The sequence below is a fragment of the Camelus bactrianus genome, chromosome X, assembly GCF_048773025.1.
Source record: "Camelus bactrianus isolate YW-2024 breed Bactrian camel chromosome X, ASM4877302v1, whole genome shotgun sequence".
Taxonomy (NCBI): Eukaryota; Metazoa; Chordata; class Mammalia; order Artiodactyla; family Camelidae; genus Camelus; species Camelus bactrianus.
The window spans coordinates 65,912,661-65,930,318 of NC_133575.1; positions in this window are offsets into that span (position 1 = coordinate 65,912,661).

Sequence of the window (17,658 nt, forward strand, 5' to 3'; positions counted from 1 at the left end):
GTTATCAGTTTTCTAGGTCTCAGAAGTATGAATACTAAGATTTGTTCTTCAGATATGGCTTTATGTGCAACACTCTCACTGAGACAACTCTATAATTTATAAAAATTCACTGCAGGCAAGAGTACACAAAAACACACACACATAAGCAAGCTCTTCACGTTAAAATAACAGCTGCTCTGGAGCTTTACTCATAGAAAATATGTTCAATAGGAAAGTAATATTTCACCATCTAAAGCTTGGCTAAATGTTTTCTAGTGATGTCTGCTATGTTCCTCTCTATATTTAAGTCTGTGCCTTGTCTGTGTTTGCATCTAATTCTGTTTTCATCTTTAAGAATGGTTCAAAATAGACACAGGTGTTAAAGAGACACTGTATAATCTCAGTTTGCAGCCTCAGTACAGTGAGAACATTGAAGATTTTAGTACATCAAGAGTCAAGCACTATAGGGTCATAGTAGGGACCACAAGGTGATTTCACAAATGTTCTTCCTTACTTTCAAAGTTGATTTTCTCATATTTCTATGTTATCACGAAGGTATTTTTTTCCAAATGAGTACATACTGTATGTCTATATATATATAGTTAGATATATTCCGTGTTTGTGTGTGTGTATGTGTAATCTGTAAAACATGGAAATTGACATCCACTGAGGTACATTTTTAGCAACACAGAACACAGATGATTGACAGTACAAAGCATATGGAAACGAAGAAGAATGTAACCCACATTTAGATCTAAGAAAAAATATTTGCCTGAAGGGAAAATATTAATTAGTTTGTCTACATGCAAGATAAAAGTCTGGAAGACATATCCATCAAAAAGCAGTGGAATAAACAGCAAAATGGAAATTATTTGTAAATTGACAGTAAACTTGGCAAACATTGAGGGGGTAAACAAGTTATTTGGCATGCAAAGCACTTTGAAATCACAGCCTCTGTCAGGAGGCATCTGTGCATAGATTCACTTATTTGAAGAAATTAACATTTTGCAGAAATCTTTGTTGCATGCTAAAGATTTCTTCACCATCCTTAATTATTTTAATTGCTGCTTCAGAATGTTCCATATAAACACTCAAAAGATGCTAAAATTCACAAAGTCCAATCCAATTTCATCAATAATATACAGTTACTTCACTCTGCAATTGACTAAAATACCTACCAGAAGGCAAGTTATTTAAGTAAATGTACCAGGCTTATTTTTCTGGGATGAAACATGAGGGCCATGTAAACCAAGTAAAGATCCTTATAGCACTAGGAAAACTTAACAATTTTTTTTTAAGGAGAAGAAAATGCCTTACCCACGTTTATCAATCCCAAAAGGAATTAAAATCACCCCAGTGTCCAAAAGCCTACAGACTAATGTATTTTTCATTACCTTTAATTTCTGACAAAATTTTATATGATTATTCAGATAAATGAATAAATGTGATATAATATAAAGAATAATATCACAGGTATTCAGAAGTCCTATCTCTGCCACTTACCAGATGTCTGTTCACTTCTCTGGTACTTAGTGTATTCATCAATAAAGAAGAAGAGATTAAATCAATTTTTCCTGAAGTGTTTTTTAATATATAGTTTGGAGGTTGTGGGTTATCTGAAATTTGAGTATTAATTCTCAAAATATCTTAGGTTTGATTCAAATGAAAACTGTGTCTTAATCAAAAAATAATACTCCTTTATTTTCTATTTACCCTTTATGAGAGACACTTGTGAACAAAAATCCTAGGGTCTTTCAAAATCATGGACTTTTTACCTTTAAGACAACTGGAGTCCACAGAGTTTAATTTACTTGAACTTAAGTGTTATATTTAAAATAGTTCACTATTATGTGCCATGCCTTTTGTTAAGTACTTCACTTTTACAATCTCAATTATCTTGTTCAACTCTTAAAATAGCATATGAAATAGGAGGGCAGTCAGATAATAGAATCAAAGCCAATCAAAGACTAGTTTTTCCACACTACTATGTTCATATGTTAAGTAGGCAGTGGCCTAATTAAAGTATACTTCAAAGGACTCTGCTGACCTTCTTACAGCATTAGATTCATTGCTATGTTCTAAAAATTCAAAATCTCCCTCTAGGAGGTTCCTATTACCAGCGACAAAACTTAACAAACACAATGACCACCAAGTGCGTGTTTATAACAAGGACTTCACTTATCAGCAGCAAAATCAATTTTTTTCCATAAAGCTGTATTTAATTTATTGAAAGTATTCTTCATCATTCTAAATTATTATTTCTATTAGTTTTGTGTTAAAGGATGTTTCTCTTATTAAGTAATGGTCTGTATGGAAGATAATATACTCTATCTAGTCTGCCAGAAGAAGTTTGTCATGAGGGTTGAAAAGTGGAGCTCTAGCTTTAAACTATCTTGGTTGTAGGGCACCCAATTCACTTCTAATTCTACAACCTTGTGCAAGTGATTAAACCTCCCTAAAGCTTACTTTTCTCAGCTCTACAATTTAATTAATAATGTTATTGTTTTCATAAGATTATTGTGATGATAACCTGATTTAATACCTGTGAGGTGTCTTACATAGCTTAATGACATGATAAATGTTGATGGTTACTTATATGGTAGAGTGTGGGTATATGTGTGTGAGTGTGTGCACACACAAGCATGCATCTGAGTTTTTAAAATATCTTTGCCTGTTAAAATAATATACTTTGGCTGAAACTCAACTGCTTGCTTAAGCTTAAATCAGATATCTTGTATAACAACCATGCAAATCAACCAATCAGATGAAACTGAGACAAGAGGAGCTAAGACAAATAGGCTCATATAGAATAACAATTTTGTGAATTTTACCTTTTAAGCCTTACTGTAACTTTCATCTGGTGGAATACAGCTCAGCTGTAATGTTGAATGTTTCTCCCTGGCTTCAGTCTTCATACTCTCCTGAGTAAAATAAATTCTTTTGTCGTTTTTGTGTGTTCAGAAGTTTTATAAATTGGCATTTCTTATCATAGTCTGGATAACCCATAGAAACTGACCTGGATCCTGGGACTTCCCTAGTTGGGACTTCCAAGAGACCCTTGTTCTCTAATGCCTCCCTGGGGTGACTCTAAGTTCCAGCGGTTAAGTCCTCTGGATTCTGAACCTCGCATCTTGGTAGAGGCTCACACTGGGAAAAACTTTATTCTGGAGACTCTGAAATTACTCCTTCCTATTCCAGCTTGATATTCAGGTTCAAAGTTTTTTCCATGAAGAGATTCAGGTTTCAGTTCTTGGGGAGTACTCAGAATAATGGAAATTTCTATAGCAAAAATTCAACAAATGATGATTGCCTCCTTCAACCCCTAACAGATTTACATTTAACACCTGTGTATTCTCATCCAGTTTAACTGGGTCTTTTAAATCCAGGGTGATTAAAACCGTATTGACCAAAATGGGGATCATTTAAATTTCCTAAATTGTTTTATATGCATGCTGAAAAACAATATAAAAAGAATGGGAAGCATACTTCAATTGGTATGTATTTAGAAGCCTCTATACTTAATGCTGACAAAAGTGCTTCCCTCCAAGCTGTTAACCAGCAATTATCTGTGACCATTTTCCTAATTGAAGGAATCTACCCCAGACCAACCCAAGACCCCTCCTCCTTCTACTTAGGCTCCCAAACCAACCTGCCTCCTCTGCTCCATTATTCCTCTTTTACTTTCTTATGTCTTCTTCATGGTCCCATTGTTTAGAGTCACAACCAGCTGTACTAACAGTTCCATTTAAACAAACCCCAAGAGGTGAGGAGAGCCTGCTGTAATATATACTCCTTCAAAAAAAACAAGCTAAAAGCAAAAACTAAGGAGTTTCCTTACCCCATTTCTGACCCCAAATTCTTTGCCAAAGAATTTAATGTAGTCATACAAACTGATGAACCTGGATATACTGATTTATGCCTATGTATTTACATGTTAGTTGGGGAAAGAAGGGCAAAGGGTTGGATAGTTAAGGCAAACTGAAACAAACTGATGAATGAATTTGATAAAAAAAAAATCAGCTGAGTAGGAAAGCAAATTGAGTGATTTAACAAAGAACTTTGATCAGGTCATTCCACAAATTTTCCCTAATATTATAGATTGGAAAAAACTCAATTAACTACCAGAAGCCATAAAAATCAATTTTAGATTTCTCTGAAACATTAGAGAAAACTTTTAAACAATACATGACTATGAAAGACATTAATTTTTAAAACTCATCTTACTTTAATTCCTCTTTTCTAAATAGATTGGATGAGGAATTAGTCACCTTGGTAAAAGACGTCAACTCAATTGGGCTACTATTGAGTCCCATGATTTAATAAATCTAGCTGAGCAATGATCAAAAACTATTAAAAGAACAATTTTTAGCTCTTTTTAATTTTTTAAATTTTTGTTTTTTAATTTGTTTTTAATTTTTATTTTTTTATTTTTTATTTTACTTTGTTTTACAATTTATTTCTTCTTTTTAGTTCTTAAATTTTTAATTTTTATTTTTGTTGTTTTGTTACTCATATTTTGTTATTTTTTCTTTTTTAGTTTTATTTCCACATTCTCTTTAAAAAAATTCCCTTAAGACTATAGTAGATAACTGATACTCCATAATCCATAGTGCCAGAGAGATATAAGTAAAATGAAGAAGCAGAGGAAACACTCTCAATTAAAAGAATAAGAGAAATCCTCTGAAAGAATGATCAATGAAAAAGACCTCTATAATCTACTATACCTTGATTTCAAAAAGAGTGATCAAAACACTGAAGGATTATGAACAGAGACAGAGAATACTTTAAAAAGGAAATTGAAACTATAGAGAGAAGCTCATTAAAAACAGAAAATTCAATGGCAGAGATAAGAGCTGAGATAAAGGCTGTCAAAAGTAGACAAGACAATGCAGAGGAATGAATAAGTGACTTAGAAGACAGGATAACATAAGTCACCAATAAAAAATGCAGGCAGAAAAGCAAATAAAAACCAATAAAGCAATATAAGAGACCTATAGGATAATATAAAGTGTGCCAATCTACAGATAATAGGAGTCCCAGAAGGAGAAGAAAGAGCAAAGGGGATTGAAAAGGTATTTGAAGAAATCATGACTGAAAACTCCCCAAACCTAAAGAAGGAATCAGATATCCAAGTACAGGAAGCACAGAAGGTCCTCAACAAGAAGAACCCAAATAGACTTACACCAAGACAATTATAATCAAGATGGCCAAGGTTAAAGATAAAGAAATGATTCTAAAGGCAGCAAGATAAAAACAAAGAGTTAGTTATAAGGGAACACACAGAAGGTTTTTGGCTGATTTCTCTCCACAAATAATGCAGGCCTGAAGGGAATGGCAAGATACATTCAAAACCCTGAATGAGAAAAAGCTGCAACCTAGGATACCTTATCCAGCAACACTATCCTTTAGAACAGAAAGAGAAGGAATTTCAGAGACAAGCAAACACTAAAAGAATACAGCAATACTAAACCTATGCAAAAAGAAATATTGAAAGGTCTAATCTAAATAGAAAAGAAGCAGGATGCTAGAAAAGAAAAATCATAATTGGAAAAAGATAATGACAATGAGTTGCAACAGAATAAAAATGAAGATGTAAAAGAGGACATCAAAATCATTAAAGGTAGGAGAGGGGAGCAAGAAAATATATTTTTTCATACTTTTTAGATGTGTTTGCGCTTATATGACTATCAGTTTGAAGCAAACAGATATAGTAATGTGTTAATATACTTGAAAAACAGGGTAACCACAAATCAAAAGCTTACAACAGAGTTACAAAAACCAAAATGAAACCAAGCTAATGCAATAGAAAATTATCGAACCACAAAAAGGAAAAGAAAAGAACAAAGAAGAAATACCAAGTCAACTGGAAAACTAAGTTCAAAATGGGAATAAACACACATCTATCAATAATTATGATAAATGTCAATGGAATAAATGCTCCAATCAAAAGACATAGAGTGGGAGGAGAGAAGCAAGATGGCAGAGTAGAAGGACGCTTGTAGCTCACCCTTTCCCACAAATACACCAAAACTCACATCTACGGACCCACTCAGCCAACCAGAGCACCTGCTGAACTCCAACAGAACATCGCCCTCTTCAAAAGACAAAGATGCCAAAAATCTGGTAGGAAAAAAGAAAGAAGAAAAAGCAAAACAGTGCAGGACTGATCCCGCAGGGAGGAGTGGCAAAGGAGGACTGGCGCTCATTCGCTGGGTCTCCCCTCTCCAACGGAGAGGCCAGTGGAACAGAGGGGGAACCTCCGAGGCTCAGATCTGCCCCAAGCACCCCTTGAATGACAGAACTGAGTTAAATGGGCACAAAGTGTCTCCATGACACCCAGCCCAAGACGCGAGCCAGCAGCTGGGGCCGGGGCAGGCATCCCAAGCCGGGCGGAGGATTGGGATGGCTGCACTGAGGCAGCCCCAGGGAACTGCAGAGGGCTGCACGTCATGGCTGGGAGGGGATACAGAGCAGAACAACCTCGGTCCCACGTAAATTGCAAAAAAAGCAAAGCAACACGTCTGGTGTGCCCTAGGGGGAGGGGCGCCATAGCCTGATTTCTCTACACAAACACTACAGGCCAGAACGGAGTGGCAAGATATATTCAAACTCCTGAATGAAAAAAAGATGCAGCCTAGGATACTTTATCCAGCAAGGCTATCCTTTAGAATAGAAGGAGAGATAAAGAACTTCACAGCCAAGCAAAAACTAAGAGTTTAGCAACACTAAACCCATGCTAAAAGAAATATTGACAAGTCTACTCTAAATAGAAAAGAAGCAGGATGCTACAAAAATGAGAAACTCATAACTGGAAAGGAGATAACTGCCATGAATTACAAAAAGAATAAACACAAAATTGCAAAAGAAGACATCTAAATCATTAAGAGTGGGAGAGGGAAGCAAGGAAAGCCATTGTGGAAAACAGTATGGAGATTCCTCAAAAGACTAGGAATAGACTTACCATATGAACCAGGAATCCCACTCCTGGGCATAAATCTAGAAAGAACCCTATTTCAAAATAACACCTGCACCCCAGTGTTCACAGCAGCACTATTTACAATGGCCAAGACATGGAAACAGCTTAAATGCCATCAACAGATGACTGAGTAAAGAAGAAGTGGTATATTTATACAATGGAATACTATTCAGCCATAAAAACTGACAACATAACACCATTAGTAGCAACATGGATGTTCCTGGAGAATGTCATTCTAAGTTAAGTAAGCCAGAAAGAGAAAGAAAAATACCATATAAGATCGCTCATATGAGGAATCTAAAAACAAAGCAAAACAAAACATAAATACAAAATAGAAACAGACTCATAGACATAGAATACAAACTTGTGTTTGCCAGGGGGTGGGGGGTGGGAAGGGACAGACTGGGATTTTAAAATGCAGAATAGATAAACAAGATTATACTGTATAGCACAGGGAAATATAAACAAGATCTTGTGGTAGCTCATAGCAAAAAAAAAATGTGAATGAATATATATGTGTTCATATATAACTGAAAAATTGTGCTCTACACTAGAATTTGACACAACATTGTAAAATGACTATTACTCAATAAAAGTTAAAAAAAAAAAAAGACATAGAGTGGGAGACTGAATAATAAAACAAGAACCTACAATATACGGCATACCAGAGATCCACTTTTCGAAGGACACACATTTATTGAAAGTGAGAGTATGGAAAAAAGATATTTCATGCAAATGGAAATGACAAGAAAGCAGGAGTAGCAATATTGATTTCAGATAAAATAGACTTTAAGACAAAGGCCATAAATAAAGGTAAAGAATGGCACTATATAATGATTAAAGGAGCAATACAAGATGAGGATATTATACTCATTAACATATATGCACCCAATGTAAGACTACCTAAATACATAAAGCAAATACTAACAGATATAAAGAGAGAAACTGATGAGAACACAATCATAGTAGGAGACTTTAACACTTCATTAACATCACTGGACAGATCTTCCAGACAGAAAATCAATAAGGCAACAGAGAAACTAAATGACACAAAAGAGCATTTGGACTTGGTTAATTTTTTTCAGGACATTACATTTCCAAAACTATAGAATATAAATTCTTTTCAAGTGTGTATGGAACATTCTCTAGGATAGATCATGTACACAGGCATAAAAGAATGTACTCATGTCCCAACAGGTGTACTGGAGCAGTAGGGAACCAAGAGAAATGTATGTATGCCTCTGAGGGTTTCTACTCAAAAAGTCAAGGGTTGAGACATATAAATCTTCATTAGTTGGTTTGAAGCACCCATAATTTGTACATTGCTTAGATTTCTGGTCCTCCCAGGAAAATGTGGTTTGCTTTTTGAAAAACAGCTAATATATATACAGATAGTAGGTATAATTCAGGATTGCCTGTGGTTTGGGGATGTTATGGAAACAAGGAATACTTTTTATTTTACTGTCTAAAGCCAAAAGATTAAAAAACAAACAAACAAAAACAGTGATTGTGTGACTGTCCTGCTGGATTCTATTCCACTACCCAAAACTCTAGTTGTCATAAAGTTTGCTAATCACTCCTAGACAATTAGGGAGGAAAACAAAGGTAATCATCTTGCCAGTGTAACAGCAAAGGCTAGAGTGTCAACCAATTCAGTTCTAGTGGCTTTGCCCATCATTCTGAATAAATTTGACCTACATTGACTCTCCAAGATTGCTTAAAGTAGGCCCAAGCATCAGTGGGGCAAAATTGGTATAACTGGCTTAAAAAGGGCTATATTTATGACCAGAAAAGAAATCTACTTTACCTGCGTCAAAATTCCCCTAAGCCAGCACAGCTTAGTACCAAGAGAGATGTTTTAGGGCTTGATTTCTCTCAAAAGTAAAGTAAGTAAATATGAGTGAGCATCAGGCTTCTCCAGCTATGCAGGGCACTCTCAAGTTATCCACTGTTTTTTATTTCCCCATCTGAAATAGGGAGATGCATGAGCTACATGACTAGATTTGGGGAGCAGCTGGGAGAAGAACAGCCAGGACTCTCAGTCAGCATCAAAATGACACAAGTTCTGAGAAACTATGAAGTGGATAGCACCAAAAATCTTGCCTATGAACTACTGGAGATGCCTTGCCTGCAATTTCCCCAACTGATCCATGGGAATCCTCAGTGATCTTCACATCTTCACTATGTGGCCAGCTCTATGTGTGCACCTCCAAGGGTGGTGAAAGTCAGGCTTTGCAGACAGCTAGTGAGAATACACAGAGAAGTGGCCCAATTCTGCAGAACTGGGAGAAAGCACTTACACTTGAGTATCCATCATTGCCCTTGGAAAAGCAAAGGGAATACTGTCCACTCTTGTCCTGGTTTGCAGAATCAAGAGAAAATACAAACTTATGAATCCCTACCTCCAAACAGGAAACAGGAATTATGGAATAGGTGTGTTCATAGAAAACTTGAGAAAGCCTCAGAATTTTAACAGGACTGATGGAAGTTATTGCTCTCTAGAGGCAAGTCAGTAAAGAATGGAGCAGGTGACTGCTTCTTTAAATGCAAATACACCAATGTAAGACTTCAAGGAATGTGAAAAATCAAAGAAACATGTTACCATAAAAGGAGCACAATTATATTCCTGTGACATAACCCAAAGAAATGGAGATCTGTGATGTAACCAAAAAAATTTCAAAACAATTCTTCTAAGAAAGCTCAATGAGCTACAGGAAAACATAGAAAAACAATTCAATGTAATCCAGAAAATGATATACAAACAAAATGAGAAGCTTAACAGAGAACTAAAAATCATAAAAAGAACCAAAAAGAAATTTTGGAGCTGAAGAATACAATGAGTGAAATGAAAAATGCAAAAGAGAGCATCAAAAGTAGACTTAATTAAAAAGAAAAAAAAGAATCCATGAATTAGAGGATATGTCATATGAAATTATCCAGTCAGAGTATTGCCAGGCCTTCTCCAGATTCTTGGACAGCAATACTATAGAAATAAACATTGCTTCCACAAGATTCTTAGGCAAGTAATACATTTTATTTAAAGGATAGCTTGTGGACAAAGGAAAAAGCAAAAGGGTGCCAAATCCCAGAGAACTTTCAGGGAATGAGTTTTAAAGATAGTGTGAGGGAGGCAACCATAGGGTGCCTGATGAGCTTGTGCTCAATTATCGGATTGGTTGGCATCAAAGTGAACTTTTGAGGCTCATCAACCTTTTGGTTTCAACCATTCTGGAGTCTATGTGCTTGTAGTCAGCAGTTTTCATCTGATGTGGGTGTCCTTCCTAAAAAACAAAAACAAAAACAATCAAACAAAAACTTAGGAATGTGTGTCAGGCCTTTATCTATATCTTTCAGGAAACTGGGAGTTTGGTGAATCTACTATGTGGTGCATTTACAGTCCTTTTTTTTTTTTTTTTTTTGTACTTTGGAAACTATGTACATATACCAGTGGAACAGAGATAATATTTCACTCCCATACTTCTCTGGTTATTGTTTCAAAGACCCAAACCTTCAGGCATTTTGTTTTACTGGTCTTGTTAGGCCTATTTCCTCAAGGCCATTCCCTGGTCCTTTTGAAAGATGGCTACATTCCTGTCTTCCTGTTTCAAAAAGAGGAAAAAGAGAGAAGAAAGCCTTTGTAAACTGTGGAATACTATTAAGGGAAACAATTTATACATCATTGGAGTTTCAAAAGGAGAAGAGACAGAAAAGGAGCAGAAAGCTTACTAAAAGAAATGATGGCTTGAGAACATTACAAGTCTGAGGGAAGATACAATCATCCAAGTTCATGAATGAAGCTCATATGTTCCCTAAAACTTTTAACTCAAAAAGGTATTCTCCAAGACATATTACAATAAAACTATATAAAGTCAAAAATGAAGAGAGAATTTTAAAAGCAGCAAGAGGAAAAAAAGTGTCTATATATATAAGAAGACTCCCATAAGGCTGTTAGTGGATTTCTCAGCAGAAACTTTGTAGGCCAGGAGAGAGTAGAATGATGTATTCAAAGTGCTAAAAAAAAAAAAAAACCCAAAAACTGCTAACCAAGTATACTTTACCTGGCAAAGTTGTCCATCAGAAATGAGGGAGAAATAAAGACTTTCCCAAACTAAAGCTGAGGAAGTTTATCACTATTAGAACTGTCTTATAAGAAATGCTGAGGAGTTCTTTAAGCTGAAATGAAAGGATGGCAATTAGTAACATGAAAACATATGTTAATATCAAACACACTGTAAGGGTTCAGTCAAATTCAGAAATTTTAATATTGTAATAATGTAGTATGTTAATCTATTTCACTCTGGTATAAAGATTAAAGGACTAAGGTATTACAAATAACTATAGCTACAATAATTTTTAATGGATATACAATATAATAACAGGTAAATTGTGGCACCAAAAACATAAAATACATGAGGGAGGAGTAAAAGGGTAAACTTTTTTTTTATGTGATTGAGGTTATGTTGTTATGAGCTAAAAATCAACTATTATACCAATAGGAAGTTTTATGTAAACCTTATGGTAACCACAAAACAAAATCTACAGTAGAAAAAAACAAGAATGATTTCAAACTTTAATTTTTCTGACATTCAACAGTGAATAGTTTCCTTTTCTTCAGTGTGTAGTAGGAAACTGAATGATGGAGAAATTCTTGTGAAAATATGCCCACAACTATATGGCTATATCATTTCAACTGATCTTACTATATATATATGAGCTCCATATATCCCACCATGAATAATGACTGAGACCCCTGACAGGATTATTTGGTTTGCTTGTTTACATGACTTTTTTTCATAAATAATCCAGTTTGATTGTTTACATTGGTCAAATGAAACTGAATTCACTTCATTTTGTAACTGTGTACTTATAGATGCAATTAGTAATGCGGAAAGGTAAAGCAATTAAATAACAAAGGCCTTTTGTTAATGAAATATTTGCTATAACTGAAATATTTTGTCATAAGTAAAAAAATCAATACTTCTCTTCAACAGGAAGATGGACATTTGTTTTGAGAGTTGATGTGACATAAAGCATATAATTGAAAGTTGTGTCATGTAGCACTTTACCAACCAGAAAACTTGAAAAATAAATATTTCTTACATCTGCCAGACAAATTTTTAGTTTACTAACCCAGGCTAATAACAGAGATAAAGAGAATCAGTGTCAAAAGTGTACAGTACCTATGTAAATAGTTTTGGATAGTAATGTTAATTTTTATAAGAGCCTAAATGCGCATTTTTTCACTTTTACATGGTAGTCAATGGCTTGTCAATGGCTTATCAATTATTTATAATCCTTTATATATATGCTGAAGGGTAGTTCATTCTTTACCTGTGGAACTTCAGTACCTTTGCTATAAACACTAAATGATTTATTTTCAGAAACTCATTTCTGACATAATTTTTTCCATGGAGCCTGTATGAATTCTTGGGCACTTTTAGATTTAGGAAATGTTTTAATAAAAAAAAGAAAAAAATAGTGTAACAATTACATATGTACCCTCCTTTACTTTGGTTACTCAATCCTCTTTCTAATCTCTATCAGCCCTACTTACTCAGAGTAGTATCATATACATGAGGTTATGTCATTAAGGCATTGCTTAAGCTAAAAATAATATTAAAAAGTTTGAAAATAACATTTACTCAAAATTATTTTTTAATTTCTTTTACATTTTTACATTGAGACAAATATTTTGGTATGCAATCTTGGAGAGTAACGTGTATTTGAAAACATATACTTTATCAAGAAACATATAGCAATTGGCATATAATAGGAAATGTGTGCATATTTATATGTGTGCATGTGTATGTGTGTTTATATACCTATATATCTATATAGATAGATAGATAGATTTATATATACCCCACAAGAGTAGTTTAATTAAATTTAATAAGAATTTCAAGTTGAATTCATATAAAGTTAAATATAAATGATGGAATTCCAGATGTACTCTCCTACAACTATTACTTTTTTACTTTGGGCTACAGACTGAGAGATGAAAATCCAGCCTTAGCCCCTAGACTGTAGAGATAAAAATAAGAGGCAGAAAGGGAGTAGAGAAAGAGATCATGATACATTTACCAATTTCCTTCATATAAATTATTTACCACTACCTCAACTAGAGATTATGCTTTTATAAGTGTGTGTGGAGATGAAGGTGGTTACTTCTTTGTTTCTCCCCAAATTGCCTAGCACAATGCTGGACACTCACAGGGTCCTCAGTAAAGACTTGGTTGATTTTCTGCCTGTCTGCCACTGACACAAAGCACATTAGAAACATATTTCTACATAGAATAACCAGACAGCCAATATCTGTCCTAAGTGGAGCCATGCAGCAGAACAAGGTTACAGCAAGCTATTAGTACACAGAGAGGAGCAGTAAAGGTGGTTGCAAATGCCTGGGAATGCCTGAGTAATATGCCAATAGTTAGTCTGTGAGAGAAAAGTGAGTCAGTAGATTCAAGGCAGATCAGGGTCAAAGGCTAAGTCAACACAGAAGGAAAGATTAAGTCTGAGCAGAAATAAATACCAGAATCAGAGACTGGCAGGGTACATGCAGTACAGGAATGAGGGCAATGTGCAACCGGGTGTGACAAATCACAGGACAGGAGGTTAATAGTGCAGTTCTTTTTAAAAGCTTGAAGGGCTGTGTATAAAATATAAAACTCCTTTCTTCCAAAAAAATCACTGTAAATATTCTTCAGATGTTAAGTGGTAACTTCTTTCCATGAGGGCAGGGATTTTGGTCTGATTCATTGATGAATTCCCATAGCACATTACAGTGTCTGAAACATCATAGGTATATAATAAATACTGACCAAATGAATGAATGCAGGAACATCTGCAGTGAATCCTCTGAGGGCTGATGCGTCAATAAGATGCAAGCGTTTTTTTCTTGCATTCATTCAATCAACTAAATAAGTACCAAAAATAATGAATTTCTAACACATTTGAAACCGTGAGGAATACAAATATGTACAAACTATGTAATTCCTATCTTCAAGGAGTTTTCAATATCATAGGAATATTAAGATTTACATTAAAGATATAATAAATGTGAAAATGGTGAGAGGTATAAACGAAATGAATTGGAAATGCAGAAATGTGATTAACTCTGGCAGCACATTAAAGAGAATTATGTGTCTAAGGGTGACATCTGAGTTGAATACTGAAGGACAGGGATGCTTGATGACAATAAAGATAGGAAAAGGACAACCTAATTAGAAAGAAGGATCATCATCAAATCAAAGTAATGGGAAAGTACATGTTTGAGAAACAGCTAATCATCTAGTTTACTTGGGAATATGACACTTATTGGGAAGGGAATAGTGGGAGAAGAAGGAAAGGCAGAATGGGTAATTATTAGGGGGATCATTAAGCACCAGGCTAATGAGTATTAAATTCTACTATGGAATAGTTGAAGACTTTGGGCAAGGGAAGACATAAGCTAGAGCTCTTCTTTAGAAAAATTAATCTGATTCTATAGGGTGAATTGGTGAAAGGAGCTAGTAGAAGATAGTGTCATGTAGAAAACAATTACAATAGCCAAGAACAAACAAACATCCAAAATAGTGAGAATGGGGAGTGACAGCAACATGGTGGCATAAGAAATTCTCCCTTTTATCTCCCTCTTTAATCAATTAATTAAACATCCATACATGAAAAAGAACACCTTTGTAGGAGATCCAGACTTCACACATTTCTTTAAGGGACTCATGAAGAATCTTTCTCACAAGTGTGCCAGTAGGAGGTAGAAAAATTCCTATATGGGCTATGGAACCAGAGGAACCAATGAGACTGCCTGTACCACTCTTGCCACTGTTGGGTAAGAAGAGGATGATTGCTGAATCAGACAGATACTTGCCCATAAGAAAGAGCTTGCAGAAGTCTAGTCCTCATGAAGGAGAATTCACCACACCACTGGATAAAAACAGAAAAAAAAAATAAGAAGATACAAGTTTGGTCACAGAGGAGGTAATAAGAGAAATTTTCCAGGTGCTGCCTCACCTCCAAGAAGGCACAGATCCAGACTGATTTATCAGGTGGAGACACCTCTCCTTCAGGGAGAGAGGAGGGCAGTGAAAGAGGACCTGTTTACCTCATCTAAGTGAGCAGCAGTTGGAAAAACCCATTTTTCTTCACCAGCACCCATAGTACTAAGGTGAGAGCTCCCTCACGGTGGGGAGGGGGATAATTGAGGAAAGGCAGGTAAGAAATTAAAATAGTCTTGAATAGATTGCACTCTACAGAAAATCCACCCACATGCCTCTGGGAGTCCCACCCATGGCGGCTCCCCTACCATGTCCTTTGGTGCACAAAATACACCAAGTGCTACACCCAAACTTCCACTCAGCTGTTGATTCCTGGTGCACATCCCAAGTGTACCATGAGAGTGAGCTACAACAAACAAGAAGTATGCTCAGAAAATAGGCCACAGTTGATTAGCAAGGTAGAAATCACACACTTGTGCTACAGCACCACATTCTAGAATAAAAAAGAAAGATTTCTAATTGCCACACTGCTAAATTGTAAGAAACAAAGAGAACAGAAAGCTTAGTTAAACTAGTATCTGCTACTTCAAACGTGAAAACAAAAGTGGATAGCTATAAACAAAATAAAAAATCAAGGAGATATAGTATCACAAAAATAAAATGGAAATTTTCCACAACTGAACTCAAAGGCATGAAATATTGCAATCAAACTGATCAAAAATTCAAAGTAAATATTATATTAATCTGTTATGGCTATTTTGATAGGGAATGCATTAAATCGGTAGAGTTCTTTGGGCAGTATGGACATAATAAAAATAAGAATTCTTCCAATTCCAGAACACAGGATAATTTTCCATTTCTTTGTATCATTTTCAAATTCCTTCATCAATGTTTTATAGTTTCCAGAGTATAGGTTTTGCCTCTTTTGTTAAGTTTATTCCCAGGCATTTTATTTTTTTTGACGTGATTGTAAATGGGATCATTTCCTTTTTTATTTTTCACTTTAAATATCTTACATTTTTATTGTCAATTATACCTCAATAAAGCTGGAAAAATACAAATTATTTTTTAAATATATTTAAATAATCTTTAAAGTGGTTTAGGACTATGTTTATATTGCAAAACTTTAAAACAAAATTTATCAGTAAACCACAAACATAGTTGCATTGAGGGCAGAAGGAAAAAATTGATTGGAGAGGAGTACTGGAAAAGTTTTTTAGGGGGTTAATAGTGTCTTTATTTGGCTCTATATGATGTTTATATAGTTACTCACATCATTCATTAAGTGACAGATATGTGTTTTATGTTCTTTTCTGGAAATGTATTTCATGAGTTAAAAGAGAGAGAGAGAGAATCACAAGCTCCCATCAGATGCATCTGTGCACACAATCTGTTCTCTCTCTGTTTCTCCACAGGAGATGTACTTGCTCCTGGAATGTCAAACTCTCACATCCAGTACATCAATACAGCAACCCACCCTTCTCCTGCATCGCTATGTTCACTTCTCTATTGGACCTGGAATTTCCCATCTCCCTCAGCTGCTGCCCCATCTCTCTTTTACTTTATTTTATTTTATCTTTTATTTTTATTGAGTTATAGTCAGTTTACAATGCTGTGTCAATTTCTGGTGTACAGCACAAATCTTCAGTAATACATGAATATACATACATTTATTTTCATATTCTTTTTCACCATGAGCTCCTAAAAGATATTGAATATAGTTCCCTGTGCTATACAGTATAAACTACTTTATTTATTTTATATATACCTGTCAGTATCTACAAATCTCAAACTCCCAGTCTGTCACTTCCCACCCCCTTCCCACCTGGCAACCACAAGTCTGTATTCTATGTCTGTGAGTCTGTTTCTGTTTTGTATATAAGTTCATTTGTCTTATTATTATTTTTTTTTTGGATTATACATATGAGTGATATCATATGGCATTTATATTTCTCTTTCTGGCTTATTTTATTTAGAATGACATTCTACAGGGTCAACCATGTTGCAGCACATGGTGTTATATTGTCATTTTTATGGCTGAATAGTATTCCATTGTATAAATATCCCACAACTTCTTATCCAGTCATCTGTTGATGGACATTTAGGCTGTTTCCATGTCTTGGCTATTGTAAATAGTGCTGCTATGAACATTGGGGTGCAGGTGTATTTTAGAAATAGGGTTCCTTTTGCATATATGCCCAGGAATAGGATTGCTGGGTCATATGGTAAGTCTATTTTTAGTCTTCTGAGGAATAACCATACTGTTAACCACAATGGCTGCATCAAACTGCATTCCCACCAACAGTGTAGGAGGGTTCCCTTTTCTCCACAGCCTCTCCAGCATTTATCATTCATGGACTTTTGAATGATGGCCATTCTGACTGGTGTGAGGTGATACCTCACTGTAGTTTTGAACTGCACTTCTCAGATAATTAGTGATACTGAACATTTTTTCATGTGCCTATTGATCATTTGTATGTCTTCCTTGGAGAATTGCTTGTTTAGGTCTTCTGCCCACTTTTGGATTGTGTTGTTTGTTTTTTTCTTATTAAGACATATGAGCTGCTTACATATTCTGGAGATCAAGCTTTGTCAGCTGCACTTTTTCAAAAATTTTCTTCCATTCCATAGGTCGTCATTTTGTTTTACTTACAGGTTCCTTTGCTGTGCAGAAGCTTGTAAGTTTCATTAGGTCCCATTTGTTTATTCTTG